Source organism: Leuresthes tenuis, unplaced genomic scaffold (assembly GCF_036924035.1).
Source record: "Leuresthes tenuis unplaced genomic scaffold, fLeuTen1.0.hap1 SCAF_8, whole genome shotgun sequence".
Taxonomy (NCBI): Eukaryota; Metazoa; Chordata; class Actinopteri; order Atheriniformes; family Atherinopsidae; genus Leuresthes; species Leuresthes tenuis.
This window is the reverse complement of record NW_027325362.1, coordinates 18,967,395-18,984,926: the sequence shown is the minus strand read 5'-3', so window position 1 is coordinate 18,984,926 and position 17,532 is coordinate 18,967,395. Positions and strand designations below refer to the sequence as shown.

The 17,532-nt window shown below is 38.8% G+C and overlaps 1 protein-coding gene across 4 annotated transcripts in view; it reads left to right on the top strand.

Annotated features, from left to right (window-relative positions):
- The window catches only part of macrod2 (mono-ADP ribosylhydrolase 2), a 374,142-nt gene that overhangs the window by 84,535 nt on the left and 272,075 nt on the right, over nucleotides 1–17,532 (top strand). The gene's annotated exons all lie outside the window — the stretch shown is intronic.

The window sequence follows — 17,532 nt, the reverse complement described above, 5'->3', positions numbered from 1 at the left end:
TTTTTAAATGGATGAAATGTAATATGTCACTGGTGTGAACTGTTTTCTCAACAACAGTAAAATTACATCGAAAATGTTGTCAAAACTCTGCCTTTTTCAGTGTTTGAAACACATATTAGACTTGCTTTTTAAGTTTGACAATTAATGAATATTACATGAAGTTGTCACAGCGAACCAGAATAACAATTTAGTTGTTCTATTTCCAGATATGCAAATCTGTTTTGGCTGTAAACCTATATGCAGGCACGACATACATAAGTATATTAATACAAGATGGACACAAGTTGCTCTGATAGGCCGAATCTGGCTCCTAACTCGCTCTGGTGTCATGTTTAGATAAAGTCAAACTGCAGGTTTCGGTTCTCTTTGGGGCCAAAACAATTTGTGATTCAGCCTGTTAGTAAAGGGTTGTACAGCAGAGCTGACCCAGCCAACACTCTTGCCCTGCGTCATCTCTAGTGTTTTCCCCTCTGGCTACCTGACAAATCTCCACAGCCCTGCACATTGAGCTGCACTGGAGCAGCTCTGTTCATATGTTGTTGAATATCATCTTCTTGTTGATGCCAGTGGGGATCAAATCTGTGTCGTATACAGCTTCCAATGCTGTGTGGAGACTCCTTTCTTGCATGTCATTTTTTGTTAATTACGTCAAGCCTATTTTACTATTCTTCTTTGAATGCCTGGAGGGTCTGCATTAATATTCTGTAAACAGCAGGTTTATTAGAGAGATTTTATTCACTTGCTCTGGGGATACTAAAATATCTAGTGCCTCTCTTTCTCAAGACAGAGCAGCAGTCCTGTGATAATTAGACAAAAGACAAAAGTCTCGGTAAACTAGAGTTAGACCGAATGATATTTACCTGAAAGGAAAATATAGACTTTGTGTACACAGGCCACTTGCTAAATATTACAGGGGTAATATGTGCTTAAATGTTAACTGATACACAAACAACACAAAAACTGTTTTTGTATCGTTTGTTCTTGTGCTGATCATGACACTCTATGAATTATTATTGCCTCAGTAGATGGTAAGAAACTACACTGTAGTGACTGTCTAAACTGTGACCATCACTGACATCCCATGCTCACACTTTGCCAGGGACAGAATGTGATCCAACTTCAGCTTCAACACATAAACAAACGGTTTAAACCATGATTGCCATCTTAACTGGAGTGCCTAATTGAACAGACACTTAAGCCTAGAGCATCTGCCAAAACTACTTAGACCTCCACCAGAGGTTTTCTGTTTGTTTGCTTTCCAGCTGGAGTGACTCTCACTTTTGTTTGAAACACAAAGGCACCCCTGAATAATTAGAATCTGTCTACCTGTACACTATTCATTTGTTGGTTAAAAAAAAAGAAAAGAAAAACATAGATTGTTGAACCTAACTTTTATAAGTCCAGATGTTGTGTGTCAAAGACTGAGGTGAGAAAAGGTCAGTCTTGGACATCCTGACCTGATCCATGTCTTCTGTCCATGGGGACGGAGCAGAAAAACCAGTGTCTGACCCCAACATGGCTTCCTCTCCTAAATCGACAGCAGACACATCTGTCAGCGGCTGCTGATTGACCCTCTCTTAGACGTACAAAGAGCCCCACTGGAGGACGACGGTGTTGGGTTTCTGTTATCTCAAGACCAGAGAAAATCTGTTGCCCTGCTGGTCTTTTGTTCAAGGGAATAGGTGCTCTTCTTTCCAAGGACACATTGCAGTCTGTCTGGCTAGTGTGTGTTTAGACAACACTAAGATAGTTTCCTACTCTGTTTTGTCTCTTGATTTTGCCTTGTGCTAACTAAAGGGTCCTCTGATTCTGGTGGCAACAAAGCCGGTGTTCAGGTTGCACTTGGTCTTGGTCTTTATCAGACTTCTCTGAACCCAGTTTTTCTCTCCAATGACATGTATTCAAACAGATACTTGATTTACCTTTTCACTCGTGCTGTAGTTAATAGATGGGTCTTGCAGTTGGTGGGCTTTGATGCCCTACTTTCTCAGTCAGGTTGCTGCTATGTAATTTGGTGGTATGGCTATTGTTTTTACATCCTCATTTTTCTATTTATTTGATTCTTTAACTTGCCATTCATTGAAAATCTTGTGTTACATATACAATATATTACCAAAACTGCTCAGGGGCTCACAGGGTTTTGAGCTTTGACTTGAATTCTTTATTTACAAACTTTCCATGTTCTTAACCAATGTTTAATTAAGGGCAATATGTAAAAGGCTGCTGCCAAAACCCCTGCTTTGTTTTTCACCTTCTGCTTTTGCATATTCATCCTCGACAGGCAATCAGCAGTGATCTTTGCTCTGGGCCTTTAATCTCTGCTTTGCCATCCTGACTGACAGCTTTTCAGTATTGCGACAGTTTAACTTTGACTCATGGATGAGAGGTGCTGTTAGTTGTGTTGGGGAATTCACATTTTTGATTTGCAAAGGATTTAATCAATGTGACAGGAACAGAAAGACTCTTTACGGGCGAAGGCACAAATCAGTGAATGAGCAAATATAGACTGCTGTTGGATGTTATTGCTGTGGGTTTGTATAAATGTGTTACGGTGTTAGCCAAAATGGATGGCAAGAGAAAGCTTTGACTGATGGAGCTTGTCGAATCTTTATGCATTGGTTACATGCAACATGGGCATTATTGCCATTACACCATGCGGTAAAGCACTAGTCTTTTCTGATGCAGATCCCAGATGTTGAGGGATAGGCTGATCCTCTTCATCTCTTGGGACTTAGATGCGAGCCAGAGAAAGAAAAGAACCAACAACAACAGAGACTAAAGGGGCCATCCTGCTGCTTTGGCAAGCTCAGAGGTCTTGGTCAGTAGTCATTTGGGTTGTGTGTTTGTAGAAGAATGAGAAGTCATGCAAATAGCTCCATCAGCTGTTTTTCCTCTTGTCTTTTGTATTCGTTGGTTGTTTTTGGGGTTGCTGTTGTATGCAGAGACAGAGGAACTTAAGGATGAGCGAGTTCCATAAGGAAGATAGAAGGGGGTTGCTGCTGACTTGTCAACCTCGGGACCTCCCATAGGTTAATGACCTCAAACACAATACTCTGTGATCAGATTAGATAGAGCACTCTTCCCCCACTGCACTAATCAGCACAATAAAGGAGATAAAGGATAGAATTACCATACAGTGTTTTCACAATCCAGCATACATCTTCGGTGTAGCTAATTGAAGTCCTTTTTCTTACTTTGTAACTGTTTTACCATTTCTGTACTAAAGCTGTAATTAGCCAACTTGGCATCTTTTCACCAGCCATAGTTAAACTAGTATTTATCTTTACGATGGACTCAACATGTTTGTGTAAGTGATGACAAAACCTTCAAGATAAACTTGTATCTTTGCAACTCTTTAAGTTAGAAACAGATTCCTTTAGTATATGGGTGATTGTAGTACTTGGAGATCAGGAGTTTTGGTGTCTTTCTAAAGGGTCAGTCAAAGTTTAGAGTTGTAAGAAGAGGAAGTCGGGGTTAATGATATGTAGTGAAACAAAGCAGCTTAAGATAAGATAAAATAGATTATAAAGTACCTCATGGTCTGCAATACCTTGCCAGTTGAAGCACATACAGGAAGTATTGCTCTTGGGCAACAACCTTTTGAGTAAAGAGTATCAAAACTACTCAAGAAGGGAAGCCTTGTCTCAGAGCTGCCAACAAAGTGATCAAAGAGTCCTCTTATCTCTGCCCAGCACTGGCCATGTTTCCATCAATGTTTTCTTATTTGCAATTTGAAGTTGTGTATCAGAAAAGGTTGATGGAGACAGCAAAATTTGAAATAAAATCCTTCCAGTAACAAAAAAAGGTTTTGGGCTCGATTAAGAAAAATGCACATTGGGGCAGATGTAGATGGCTGTTTTCTGATGTAGTGAATATGTTACTCACAAGACGGATCACATGAGCAGTCAGCTGTTTCTGCCTCCAGAGAAATAAAAACATGGAGAGGACTCTCTCCCTTTATCTTTTGTTTGTATGTTTTCCCCAGGAAGTTTGTTTCCACAACCATCTTAAATCCGTGCAGAATATAGTCAATACTACTACCCTCTGTCAGCACTACTTAGCTTAGTTTATTAGCTCTACGCCAGGTAATGAAAACGATCATTATGTGACACATCAAACTTTTGCATCAGATTTGTTCAACATCATGGAAACACAGCTTATGACTCCTTTTTAAAAAGGAAACTTTTCCATTAAGTTTTCTGTTTCACTGAATCACAAACTGATTTTTCACTTATAATGAAGATCAGTTTGAAAAATACAGAAGCAAAAAGATGCTGTAATGTGTTCATGTACTTTAAAGCATTTTTAAATTCTCATTATCTTGTTCCATTCTTATGTATGGTTGTCCTGAATGAAATGGTTTAGAATGCATCATGATGATGTCTGTCAAAGCTGGGTAGAGTTATGTTGACATTTGTGACCCTGGGAAGGACCTTCACTTTAAGGTATTTCAAATATTGGGGGAACTGGAGCTTCTGAACTGGCATTATATGTCATCTGAGGGTGTTTCCAGGTGACACCTCCAACTGGCCCAACAAAGAAGGAGGCATTTGTCTCACCGTCTGACACCAGTGCTTCACTTATCTTAAGTATCTTGGATATCAGATGTCTTCTTCCTCTGCAGCCAGGAGCCACATTTAAAGGAGGCCTCATAGAAAGTGATGAAGGGGGGATAAAATGACAGGTTGAAATAAGGGGGCATTTTAGAGCAGCCACCCACCAATTAACACAAGTGTGCAAGGGGCTTGTGGTGGAGTTGTAAATGACAGATTTTCAGTATAACAGGGAGTAACTGCAGTAGACCCCTTATTTCTCTCTGTTGCTGGTGTGTTTCTGAGGTTAACCTTCAGCAAGAGCAGGAATTAATTGGTTGTGTACTACACTGATGAGGATGAGGTGTGTGAAAGTTTCTTTTGTTTACTTTGAACACGTGTAAAATTAGTTGAATATCTGGGTAGTTTTTTCACTGTCTCCTTCAAAACCTCACTAATTTTCTCTCAGTAACTGCCATGTAAATGAGTTTAGACAAAATGTAAAATTCTAAAGAAGAGAGGATCTCATTAAAGCTTTCCTCCCTTCGGGGCTGATTGGTAACTGTTGCACAGCATAACAAAAAACATATTAATATAAAAGCAGAGCGTGTATAGACTTGATTGTGGTGTTTTTACTATTCATCATCATAGATGCTTTGTTTTGTTCATGGATACAGGTTCATTGTTTGGACTTACTGGAATTCTTGGTATTGACGTATGCCTGCACGGACAAAGACAGAGGAGGAAATAAAGTCAAAATATAGAGTCTTTGCCCAGAAATGGTGCTTTTCATCTTGCAGATCATAGCTTTCTAATATACCCAATCTCATAAACGAATAATAAAGGCAAAACTGTGACTTTTCACAAGCCAGTAGGAACTGATTTGAGTGGACTCATCAAAGACGACAAGTGAAAGTCTCAGGAAGTCAACCAGCTAAATGTGGAAACAGGAGATGAGTTGCTGTGTTTGGTAAATAGAAGTTGTGTCATTATAGCCACCATCAGTCACAGGCAAAAACCAAGATGTGAATTTGAAACAAAAGAAGAAGAAAAAAAAGAAACCACAAACAAAAGGCAGGTGTTGCCAGACCTTAGCAGCCATTGCTGCTTTCTTAGCACTGGTTGTGAAAATGACTGTGATTTGAAATGTAAATGGTCCTTATCTCTTGTGGATATCATTCTAAACAGTCTTACTGTTGATATAATTATAGGTGCCTGGATCAAGTGTTTGAATATTATTGTAATAGGCTCTCAAATATGCATTCTTCTTTTTGTAAAGGTCACTCTTGAAGTGAAAAATGGCAGTATTTAATATTTAGAAGTGACTGTATCAATAACAAAAGCTATTCTTTATCTATTTTCACAGTCACTTTATGCTTTGCTGCACACTATCTTCTTTTTTCTTCCAAGGGTGATCAAAAGTATGAACACATGTAAACAATGGTGCTTGCTGCTCTTTCTGTTACATCTTCCAGGTGCTTAGTTATTGTTTTTAATCCACTGCAGTGCTTCACTTTTGTTCTTATGTTCTTGAAATGTTTTACATCTGAGTTCTTTTCCTATTGATGCTTTTGTCTACAACTTTTCTCTCTGCAGTACCAGTGACCCAATTTTCCTGCTGTGATCATAAAAATTTCATTATTAGCGGCATTTCTCTTATTCATGCCTATCACCTGAGTGTGTTGGGAAGCTATGGGAAGCCTCAAATCTAAGTAGATCGAAATCCCGCATGAATTTATTTTAAGTACTATTTTGATGTTGCATTATTCAGTTTTGAATTGCAAGTTCTTTGTGCAGTTTGTGAAAGTGAAGTCAAAATTTAGCCAAAATCCATCGAAGCAAAGAGTGCAATGCAGCAGCATCCGCCCCCAGCTCTCTCAGGATAGGGAAACCCCAGAGGAGGCTCCATTTAACCCCTTAGGATTAGTGCTCATGCCTACTTTAGCACTGGTAAAAGGGAAAACGTCTCAGCACATTGAGTCAACAGGGACTCAGGCTTGCTCTGCTGGCTTCCCACACAAAAATGGACAGTGAAAAAAAGAGGAGCTTCAGCTCTGACTTGAATACAGCTCAATGTTTGCCCAGCCTGCTTTAGTATTTGCCCTTCCACAGCCTTCACAGTACATTACCACACTGAAAATATAAGGCTGTAGTCTCAACAGTACATTTAAAACAACTCTGCAGAGCTTTGCCTTGAATATTTGGTTTGCATCATTTCGTCCACTTAAAGAAAACATAGCTACGATTCTGTGTATTTTTTTTTAATACATGCCAGGATTAAAAAGAATACGTTTTACTTGTACTCATTTAGTGTTGTCTTAGGACAGTGTTCATCCTTGGCCTTCTTTAATTCTGTACACTAACTCGACTCATCTGTCAAGGCCGATAGTGTTTCTTGATGAGCTTGTTTTTCATCTTCCTGTCTCAGTCTCATAATTCATATTCTCCTTTCATGTCTGTATTATCTTCAAGTGTAGTTGTCTGAGTCTGATTCTGTCTTGCTGCTGGAGGAGAGTAGTATAGAGACAGCCTAGTGCAGTGGCAGAGGGCGTGGCCTCTCTCACAAGGGTCCCCGGCGAAGTCAAGGCTCTGTCTATTGACTTTAGCCCTCTGCTGACATTCCCTTGTGTTTGTCTAGGATTTCATCACAGTTCTGTTCAAACAAGCATCAGCAACTGAAAACACATTTAGGCACACACACACACCCTCCCTCTCTCTCTCTCTCTCTCTCTCTCTCTCTCTCTCTCTCTCTCTCTCTCTCTCTCACACACACACAGTGATATAGTAGTGGACAGACTTTGATTCGACTACATAGCAACAGGTGATACCCCAAAGTGGAGTCATCGCTATAGCAGCTGTATTATGGGTTTCCAGGGCAATTCTTGTAAAATATCAACTGTTCGTTTTGTGGAATGAGCAGCATCTCTTGCTGCCAGGATTAAGTTACTCGGTTACTTTTAAAAAAAAAAACTAATTTAGTTACTTTGCCTTACACATTTAGTTCAGTCTGACTGTGTGTTGGAGGCGACCAACAAGAGTTATCTGTCTTATGCTGGTGTGGATTGCTGTCTGAATGGCTTCCCAGCCCTTCAAATTTCACAGATGCACTAGTGTCACAGTGGTGCTGAAGGAAGAACATTGGAAAACAGGATGTGAGTTGAGAGTGACATCACAACTGCAGAAAGGAAAAGTGTTAGACCCCTACACCCGCCCAAAGGGTGCAACATGAAGAAGCGAGAGTTTTAGAAACCAGGTGCAACCCACACCTGCATGTGTTCCTTCCACTTTGCTTAATTAGAGTTCAGTATCCTCCAAATGAATATATTAATTCTTGTCTTTGTGTGTGTGTGTGTGTGTGTGTGTGTGTGTGTGTGTGTGTGTGTGTGTGTGTGTGCGTGCATATTCATGTGTGTGTGGGAGCCAATGGGCTCAATTGGGAATTATCTAGCTTTCCCTGGAGAAAGCCTCTTTTCCTCCTCTGATTATCCACACAAGTATGCTAGTTTCTGTGTTAGTTGTAAAGCCTCAACAGCCCATTGGTGATTGACCGATCTATTGATAAGAAATGTTTAATAATAATATGACTGCATGCTTTTGCTGAATCTTATTTTTCTTGTTAAAACACCAATTTGACCTAAAACTAAGTAAAGCAATTAATGTCCAACTGAAGTGAGTTACAATTGTTCACTGCTTTCAAAGTTTTTTGCTGTGCCAGCACAAAATCCCTAAACTTGTTCAGTCCAGAGGAACACGGTTCTTTTCTGTTACCAGATCTTTGAGCAGGTTGGCGGGGATCAGTCATTTCATTCATCAGATCTGAAGCAGAGTGTGTCAGAAGTATTAGAGTATAGTGGAATAGCATTCTGTTTGATCTGCTGTCATCTGCTGGGTTATAATTGGGTCTTAGACTGCTGAACCTATGTTTGGTTCCTTTGAATTTAGTGTCTTAGAATTCTGTATATAGACTTACTGTGTGATTCTTCTCATAGTTTGACAAGGTTTGTGGCTTCTCACTTTTCCTACTGTTAGCTTACCTTTTTTGGTTTTGTTAGACTTTTGTTTGATTGTGCAGATACAGTTGCTCAGTATCAGTATGCACAACATGAAGCTCATGAAGATGCATGACGACAACAAAAGTTATATCACGACTGGTGCTCAGCTCAAATTTAGCTTCGATAGCCGAAAGCAAAGACTCTGTTATATTAGTTTGAATGAACATGTTTTCCCCTCTACCTTTGAAGGCCACCCGCATCACATGGCCAGCTAACCTTGCCCCATATTTAACAAACTCTCTTCCTTCATTTGGCTGTTTCCACGGTGACCTGGCTGAATCACTCTGAACAGCATGGAATTACACTCTCAACAGGCCAAACTGGCCTAGGAAAAGTCCATGGTTTCACAACACTCCTGGGAGGTGGTATTAATGTTCTCAGGATGAAACGCATCAAAGCTTTGTTGTACTGCCTGATATTTTTTGTTTGTGTTTGTCGTCTAGAGACCAATATTACGGTCACCTTTGTTGAGAGTGAAAGTAAACTAAGTGTTTATGGTCTACCCGTGGTGTGATTCACAAGCTTTTTGCTTAAAAACGTGGGTGTTGTTTCTAAGCGAGAATTCTTTTTCGTTATTTGAACGGTGCCCTAGGAAATATGTATCTTGCTCATTGCCTGTTGTTATTTTGGTCATATTTGTTTTCAGTTGGAGCTCTCATTGCTAAATGAAGTGTTAGCTGGGACTGGGGAGCCATCACTGGATCACAACCAAAACAATGCTCTTTTAACCTTCTGTGGAAGTCTACAGAGGATGAAGTGTGTTGTCTTTTACACCCAAAGCCCAAAAAAAAAAAAAAAAAAAGGTATATGCATGATATAGTATTTTTATTCCAAAAGAACTAGTTGTATCCAGTGGTTTCTCACACACACATCACGGTGAGTAAAAGGCAGCATTTCCTTTTGTGGTCAAATTCCCCAGGCAGTACACTCCTGCTAGAGTTTGCATGTTATCCACAGAGACCATTTTAATGTTTTTAAAGTTTTTGTGCCGCAAGGATCATGTTGTTCACCACTACTTCTCAGAGCACAGGGCTTTTTTTTGTTTGTTATGGAGAGATCTTTGAGAAAATGTGTTTTTTTTATTGAGGGGCAAGTTTTTCACCAGCCAGTGCCACAGTTGTGAAAATGTTTGTATTTGTTTGCTACTGATTAACTTCACTGACAACAGCCTTCTGAAAAAGGCCCAGTACGATGCCGGCTTCGCAGGGAGTTGCACAGTTGCAAGTAGTGAACATATTTACCAAACCGATGTCTGGCTCTAGTCTTTGTTGCGGCGCTTCATCATGCTGTTCATGTTCATATTCCAGATCTGATTCTGGCTCGAACATGTATGGCTACTGTTATGCTAGAAAACGTAGCATTTGTCAAAGTTTCTTCTTTGTTTCCAAGTTGTAGCATCCTAACCAGTGCAACCCCAAGTGGTGAATGTTAACGGGTCACCAACATCCTCTCCCTTGCCTTCTTGGCAAGCCTCCAGGAATTTGACCAATCAGAAGACACTTTTCCCTAAATTCTTTTGTTCTCGGTAAGAGACTTTCCTCTGGCGAGAACTCTCCCTCGTTTTGAAAATATTACAAACTATTTCGAGTTACAGAACTTATCTAGAGGAGCACAAGAATTAGTTATCTGGAAATAATCATGCCACATCCACTTTAACAAAACCCAGGGTCAAATGTTGGACTTCTTCTCAGACCCACTCAAGCAAATTATTTACAAATCAAAGTCAAATAAAAATCCTGCATGAAAACTTGTGCTTAAGTAAAATGTATAGAAATATTTTCCACCTATACCGATAGACCATTTAGAGTTCAACATTCTTTCAAATTTTACACTTTTGATTGTGTTGCTCATCTGCTTTAATTCCACTAGAGTTCACAAAGTAATTTCACAAGAGACAGTTTTTCTCATTAGTTTGTCAGTGTTTGGGGTGCTTCTGCAGGTGTCTCTCTAGCTTCATGGTGGCCATGGTGAGACTGGATGTGACTGTAATTGCTTATTTAGCCAAAGTGTGGGGAAAACAAACAGAGAAGGAAAAGCTGGAATGATCAGAAGATGGCTCTTTCCAGCTGCCTAATCTACTCAGGTAATTCTCCTCAAACCCATTGAGTCCATAGAAGCGATTGAATTTCAATGCATCTCTGATGAGATGGAGGGGTGGAAAAACAACCTCCCTTAGCACTCAAATGGATTGGCAAGCAGATGCTCGGTCAAAGTGACAGGTGATAAGTGCTTTGGCAAGCTGTAAGTGAAATCTTTATGCATGTCTTGCTGTATGTAGTGGTGCTGTCAGTGCCCATCCTTCATATGGGTCCTCTCATTTCCAATGCCTTTCTTAGCTATAGAGCCAGCAGCTCTCACATTGATAAGCACCTGTGACCTTTCAGATCAAGTGTTCTGTTTATTTATAAGTGACTAGTGCATATAACCGTCTGCTTCACAAGGTGCTGTGTGGAGAAATGAAATAAGAAACTTCAATGCTTCTAGTACTTCATTAGGGTCGACCTTTCTAGCCTCTTATAGGTAATTTGTTGTTCAAATGGATTTTAATGTACTTGCAAAGATGACAATTTCAGTCAAAAAACCTGTTGTGTGAAGTTGTTTGTGATTAGATAGAATAAGTAAAGTGCACTCAGCTCTGAAGTTTAGTTAGTGCCTGCCTAATCAACTGATATTTTGACATTCAGGAAGCTTGGACTTGTTGCAAGCTTTTCTGTAACATCACTTTGCACATTAATCCTCAGTATCCCGAAACTTTAATATAGCACTGCCTGGGATTTTATTTGTTACTATTCAGTCCTTTGTCTTTGTAGATGCAGCTTTTTTTTGTATTACATTCACTATACAGTGTGCTTGAGCATTAGGATTATATGCAGAATAGACTGCATTTTATTATAGATATAGTCTCCTCTTAAGGATAAGAGTTCAGTTATGAAACATTGGTCAATATAGAATTTTCAGTTTTTCAGTTCCCAAGGTTTTTTAAAAAAAAGTTTTTTAGGTTTAATGTGATCAAAGAATCTGTGCTCTTCCTGCCCAGTTTAACAGTTAGTGTTAAAGTGGTGTAGTTGGGTAGTATTTTAAAATGCATCCTTTAGAAGGCCCATTTTCAACCTTCTTCTGTGCATTTGCCATAGCAGGCTATGAAGCGCGTGCAAAGCAGTTTGAGATACTTTGGCCTGTATTGAGCCTGTACTGCATAATGATACGAAGCCTTCCTAATTGGAGTCTAGGGGCAAGTGTCTGGGAGTGCTCTCCATGTACTGCCCCACAGTCGTGTGTGGGTCAGAGGATAGCTCGGAGATTTGCATGAAGTTCGACGACAGAACGAGCGCTTAAGCTTAACGTTTTATTTAAAGCAGGAGCCAGATCAGTTGGAATGGTGTGCAATATGTCTTCATTTTTGACACAAAGTGGCCTCAGCCGCCTTCATTTATTTTCCTCCTCATTACATCCCACTATCTACATTTTTTATCTGCGTGGATGAGGGGAAGACTGTGCTTTTCATGGGTGACTCCCCCTCGCCCATCCCATCATAACAAATCTCTGTGAAATGGATGATTCAAACTGTCTTAACATCTGAAATACTTGGCAATCAGTAAATTACTGTCTTAAGTGCAAGGGTAGTGCAATGGGTTGTGATTATAACCAGAGAGCTTCAGATGAGAATAGCTAAGCCTATTGTCTCTAAGGATAAAGCGGGGTTGGAGCAGTCATGGGTCACAATTCTAACTTCTTTCTCCTCAGCCCACAAAGCTGAAGTTTCCCTGATGCTAAAGTCTAATCTCCTTTTCCCACTGGCTCTCAGTCAGTCAGCCATCAGGTTTTGTCTTGTGCTTGCATCATTAGCTGATGGTCAGTTCTGCCCTCTCTGTGAAGCCCCCATTGCTCTTTTTAAGGGTAGTCATCATTTCTTAAAGTATTAACTCTTTGCCTGTTGGACTGCAACCATCTAATACCGGCATCTTAAGGAGTTTCTAATCCTCTTGAATAAAGACCCATAAACATGGTGATAAGAGAGTGCAAGCTTGTTTAAAAACAAATGCTTACATTTACTACAGTAGCAGCACCATTATTGAGAAAGAATGAAAGGCTTTGTTTTACCCCAACTTATGTCAGCACATTGTGCAGTATTGCATCCTTGAATTATGTAGTCTACTTACACTATTGTTAAAATAAGGAAACTGTTGTTTCCTTATCGTTGTGGGGCAGTTTTACTTGTCCCCCAAAATGAGAAGGATGTGAGTTCAATCCCTGTGTATAGTGATGTGTTCTCAGTGTATACAATAATAATATAGATGATGAGAAATGTGTGATTTATGAACATGTGTTCAAATGGGTGTGTGAGGTTTGGACTGTGCAACATTTTGGGTTGTCAGAAGACATTCATACCAAATACTACTTGTAAAAGAAAATGACTATGAGGACCTTTAGGAAAATATTTTGGAATGAGTGTTTGTCTGTATAGATTTCCCCGTGTTTTGGGGAAAACTATAAATACTTCCTATGTGTAGAGTTGCTTGATATCGTTGCCAAAAGATCAAATGACATGTTTGGATAGAACAAATTAACATAATATCTTGGTCCTGCTCTCTTCTAGATGTGTTGGTGTTGTTGTTTTATTCTTTACAGAAGGAAGGGAAAGCTCTCGGAGGGCATTAATGCAAAATAGAAATTGGATTTAACGGCAACACATAGATGTTCTTTCAGGATGATTAGAGCTGCAGCCAGGCATGGTGTCCTTCTATGCTTGCCTGTTAAGTGTAGGCTTAAGCCACCCGGAACCTGCACAGTCACGTTCTCTTACTCCACCAACCAGTTTTTGAAAAACCTTCTTCTTACCGTTGGTGGCCAACAAAGAGAGGATTTTAAAAGTTCAGCTGCAAAGGATTGTTAAGGAATGGAACATTAAACATGATGGTTCTACTGTGAGCTGAGCTGTAAATAGCATGCTTGTATTGGGAGCAGAACAAATGTACTGTTGTACTAATTCACAATCTAGCCTAAAGCATAATTTATGTAATGTAATCAATTTGAAAATAAGGACATGGAACATGCAGACAGAAGACTGCAGAGCAACTAAGAAATTAGAGAAAACTGGTAAGTAAAAAAAACAACAAACATTTGGCATGTTGTGATTATGCTTCATATTACAGATGTGTGATTACCAGACAGGAAACTTATATAGATTGATTGTAACTGAAAATTTCATATTTAATGTCTTTTAATCATGAATAATCTTATCTTATCACACAGAAGCTTTATATAGGACATTTTGCACATTATATGGTAATTGTACATAAGTTCCACGAGCGGCTCATCTGCTGCGCATATATTGCTCTGTGCGCTGATTACAGTGTTTTCTATCATAATAAATCATGTGCTGTACCAAATTACACCCACCAAAGTTCTTTTATCTGGAAGGAATACTAGACAGAATGTAATCAACTGTTTATCCAAAAGCTGATGTTTGTCACTGCATGGTGAATGTTGGCCTTATAGTATCACTTCCATCTTAACTGAATCATCTACATATAGAAGCACTGCTAACAACCGGCATTGTTGTTCACGGCACTATAATAACAAAAACGAAAGATTTCATATTACTAGAATTTGGGGTGCAAACCACAAACCTGCTCCTATGCATACAAAAGTCAGATGTGATTTGTTTATCCAGCATGTTATTGTGACTTCTTATATAATAAAGACTTGACAGAGAATATACAACACATAATGCACTCAAGTTTCTTCCTGTTTAGCACTGAGGGTCTGGTAAGGCACACCTTCCAAAGTGTATTGAACATGATTGCATCGAGGGACAAAAATATGATTCAGTAGTTAGGGTTCTATTACAAGGATGACAATAGTTTTGTGGTAAGAGCATATTCCACAGACTTAAAGTTCATTTAGATGCATATATTTTGTTCATTTGCAGGAAATTTGGCAACAATGCTAATAAATTTAATACATTCAGCTCTGCACCTTTCTTGGTCATATACTTTTCTTATTGTAGTGCTTTCAATCAAAAACCATACTCCACTTGCAAACAAACCTTGAGCAGTGTGTGTTGGGTATTAAAAGAAAAAAAAATCCAATCTATTTAAAGAAATAAAAATAAAAAGAAGAACCCTGACAAGAGGACAAGAAGGAGAGTGAAAATACCCCATGTTGCCCCACTTTGTCAGAAATCTGTCATGACTTTAGGAAGCAATTAATCTCAGAGGAAATAACTGAGCTTGTCCTGCCAAAAATACCCGAGTACAAGCCTAAAGATGACACACGGTGGGGTAAACATGGAAGGCGATGGTTTGTGGAGACATTAATTAGGCAAGCCATGATTATTTTTCAGTGCAGGGCAACTCCCTGAGATATTTAAAACTTTAAGTTAAATTCAGAACATTAACATAAAACGTAACAAAGAGAATAATGATTTTTGAACATTTTTTATTGTTTGATTGCAGCTGTACTAAATACAGAAAAAGTAAACAAAGAAACTGTTAAAGATCAACCTTTTTCATTTGAACACCACATATAGTCCTGAACTTTAATTTCACATGTGACTTGTTTGTTTGAGGAGACGCAGCAGGCACCAATAGTATATGTGACATTAATGATAAACTGCATGACTTTAAAACCACAGCATTACATAGTTGGTTCAGGGATAGCAAACTAATGCATACTATAAACCTCTGCCCCGCTGAGCGCAACATAGAGACTGTTAGAAACCATAGAATGATGTTGAGAGACGTGACCGTACACTGTGTTACACACTTCTGATCTGAGCCTTTCTCTGCCGAATGTGTCCGAGTCACTTAGTAACCCTGTATATCATCAGTATATCTTGGAGTATATCTAAACAACTCACCAGTTAATTCACTTGTTTAGTTGTAGCTAATGAGCACAATATTACCAATACTTGAACATGTTTAGCAGAGAAATGTCATATAAAGCCACACGTTATCTCCATTCTCTCGAAAATGAGAAAAGTATTCTATGTTGTAACTTTCTTCCATCATCAAAAGCCAAGAGATGTTGAGTAATGAGTTAGAAGATAAACAGAGTAAATGTGGCATGCTACGAATGTTAAGTTCTAAAAAAAAAAAAATCTTTTATATACAAAGTTTTTAATGTAGATTATGTTATTTTTACGATTCAAACAAATGGAAATTGCAGGTTTGGATGTGTGATAAACCTGATTAGTATATGTTGGCCCATCTTCCCAATTCAGAAGTAACATTAAAGAAAACAGAAAATTGGAAGAAGTGTAGCCCTAATCCACATTTTAAAAAGTCCCGTGACAGTGCTGACTCCCTGCAGGAATTAGTGTGCTGGGACACTGCAAACACTTCAGTGGCTTCTTTAAGAGGCTGTTGGTTTATGTTGTGATTAAAGCCTGTTTTTTAACCATGACACACCCTCAGTGTTACCTATGAGAGCATGTTCTTTTAAACTGATTCACCAAGACTTTTTAGGCCTAAGTTGTAGAACTGGTCCGAAGAAACGTACACGTACATTTAGTTTGGGCACTTTTTTGTATTTGGCTGTAAATCTGTGAATGATTAGTCATTAGTGCAATATCATTGTTTGTAAGGACAATATCAGTGTCACATTGCCACTTTGACTGGAAATCCATCTGTTAATGAGAGATGCATTTAACTTCAAAGAAGATTTTCTGCTGTGCATGTTCTACAACTAACCAGCATTGGTGCAGAAAAAAAAATGCAACCCTTCTATTTCGAGTCATATCATCAATTATGATCAAAAATATTTAACATTGCATTTAACTAATGATCAGGGACAAAGTGAATCACAAACCTAAACCTGTAAACCTTACATAACAGTTTTGACACTGTAAAATGTAAGTAAAAACCAGACTTTAGTGATATGCAAATCATTTAAGCCTTTTATTTAATTGAAAATAGTAGAAACGCAACATATATCGGATGCTGAAACTGAGAAATGTTGTTCCTTTTCTTTTCCTTTTTTCTTTTAAATATGCGTATTTAGAATCTTTGATGCCAGCAACAGTACTTGAAAAAATGTTGGGACTTTTTTTTACATAATCATCGAGATTTGGTTTCATATGCTTTTTGTTTGCAGTGAACACACACTCTGTTCACTGAAAAGGATTGTTAGAAGTGATTCTGAGCCACTGCAGTGGCTTCTACTTTCATTTTAATTTCTTTTTGTACTGCCGAGCCACCTGTGGACCTGCAGATCATGGCCATTTGATATTGGTTTGCAGCCTTGTCCCTTGTGAACAAAGTATTCTCCAGATTCTCTGAATTTTTGGGAATTTTGTGCTGTGGATGATGAAATCCTCCAAATCTTTTTGATTTGATGTTAAAAGACCTCAAAGACCCAGTTCTTAAATCTACCCGTGAACAATTTGTGCAGTTTTTCACAGTGTCATGAACCCTCCTCATCTTTACTTCTGAAAAACATAGCCTCTCTGCTTTACACTTTTTACACCCAATCATTTTATTGACTTGTTGTTAATTAGCCTGATTAACTGAGAAATATTCCAGCCAATTTTTTAATTTTTGTTTAATTTAATTTGTTTTTCCTGCCCTGGTTGTTTTGACACGTTGCTGACGCCAATTCTGAAATGAGCTTGTTTTTGTTATATGAAATAAATAGATATTTAACCATGAGGTTAAAGTGTCTTGCAAATCACTGTACATTTTCCACATTGTCCAAGATTCTTTTGAAAATGGGATTGTAACTGAATGATGACATTTCTTTGGTCTATGATTTCTGTGGTTCATATTGACAGGAGGGATGAACATATATGGCCATACTTCCCATCCGAAGCCGCTAAACTATGGAATTATCTGATCAGATTGGCTAAAGTGAACATCCTTCCGCTGCCTCTCTAAACAAATAACTGCCATTTCATCTTTTACTGGACCTCCTGCTCTCTCACTTTGGCAGCCCATTTCCTGGCTGCA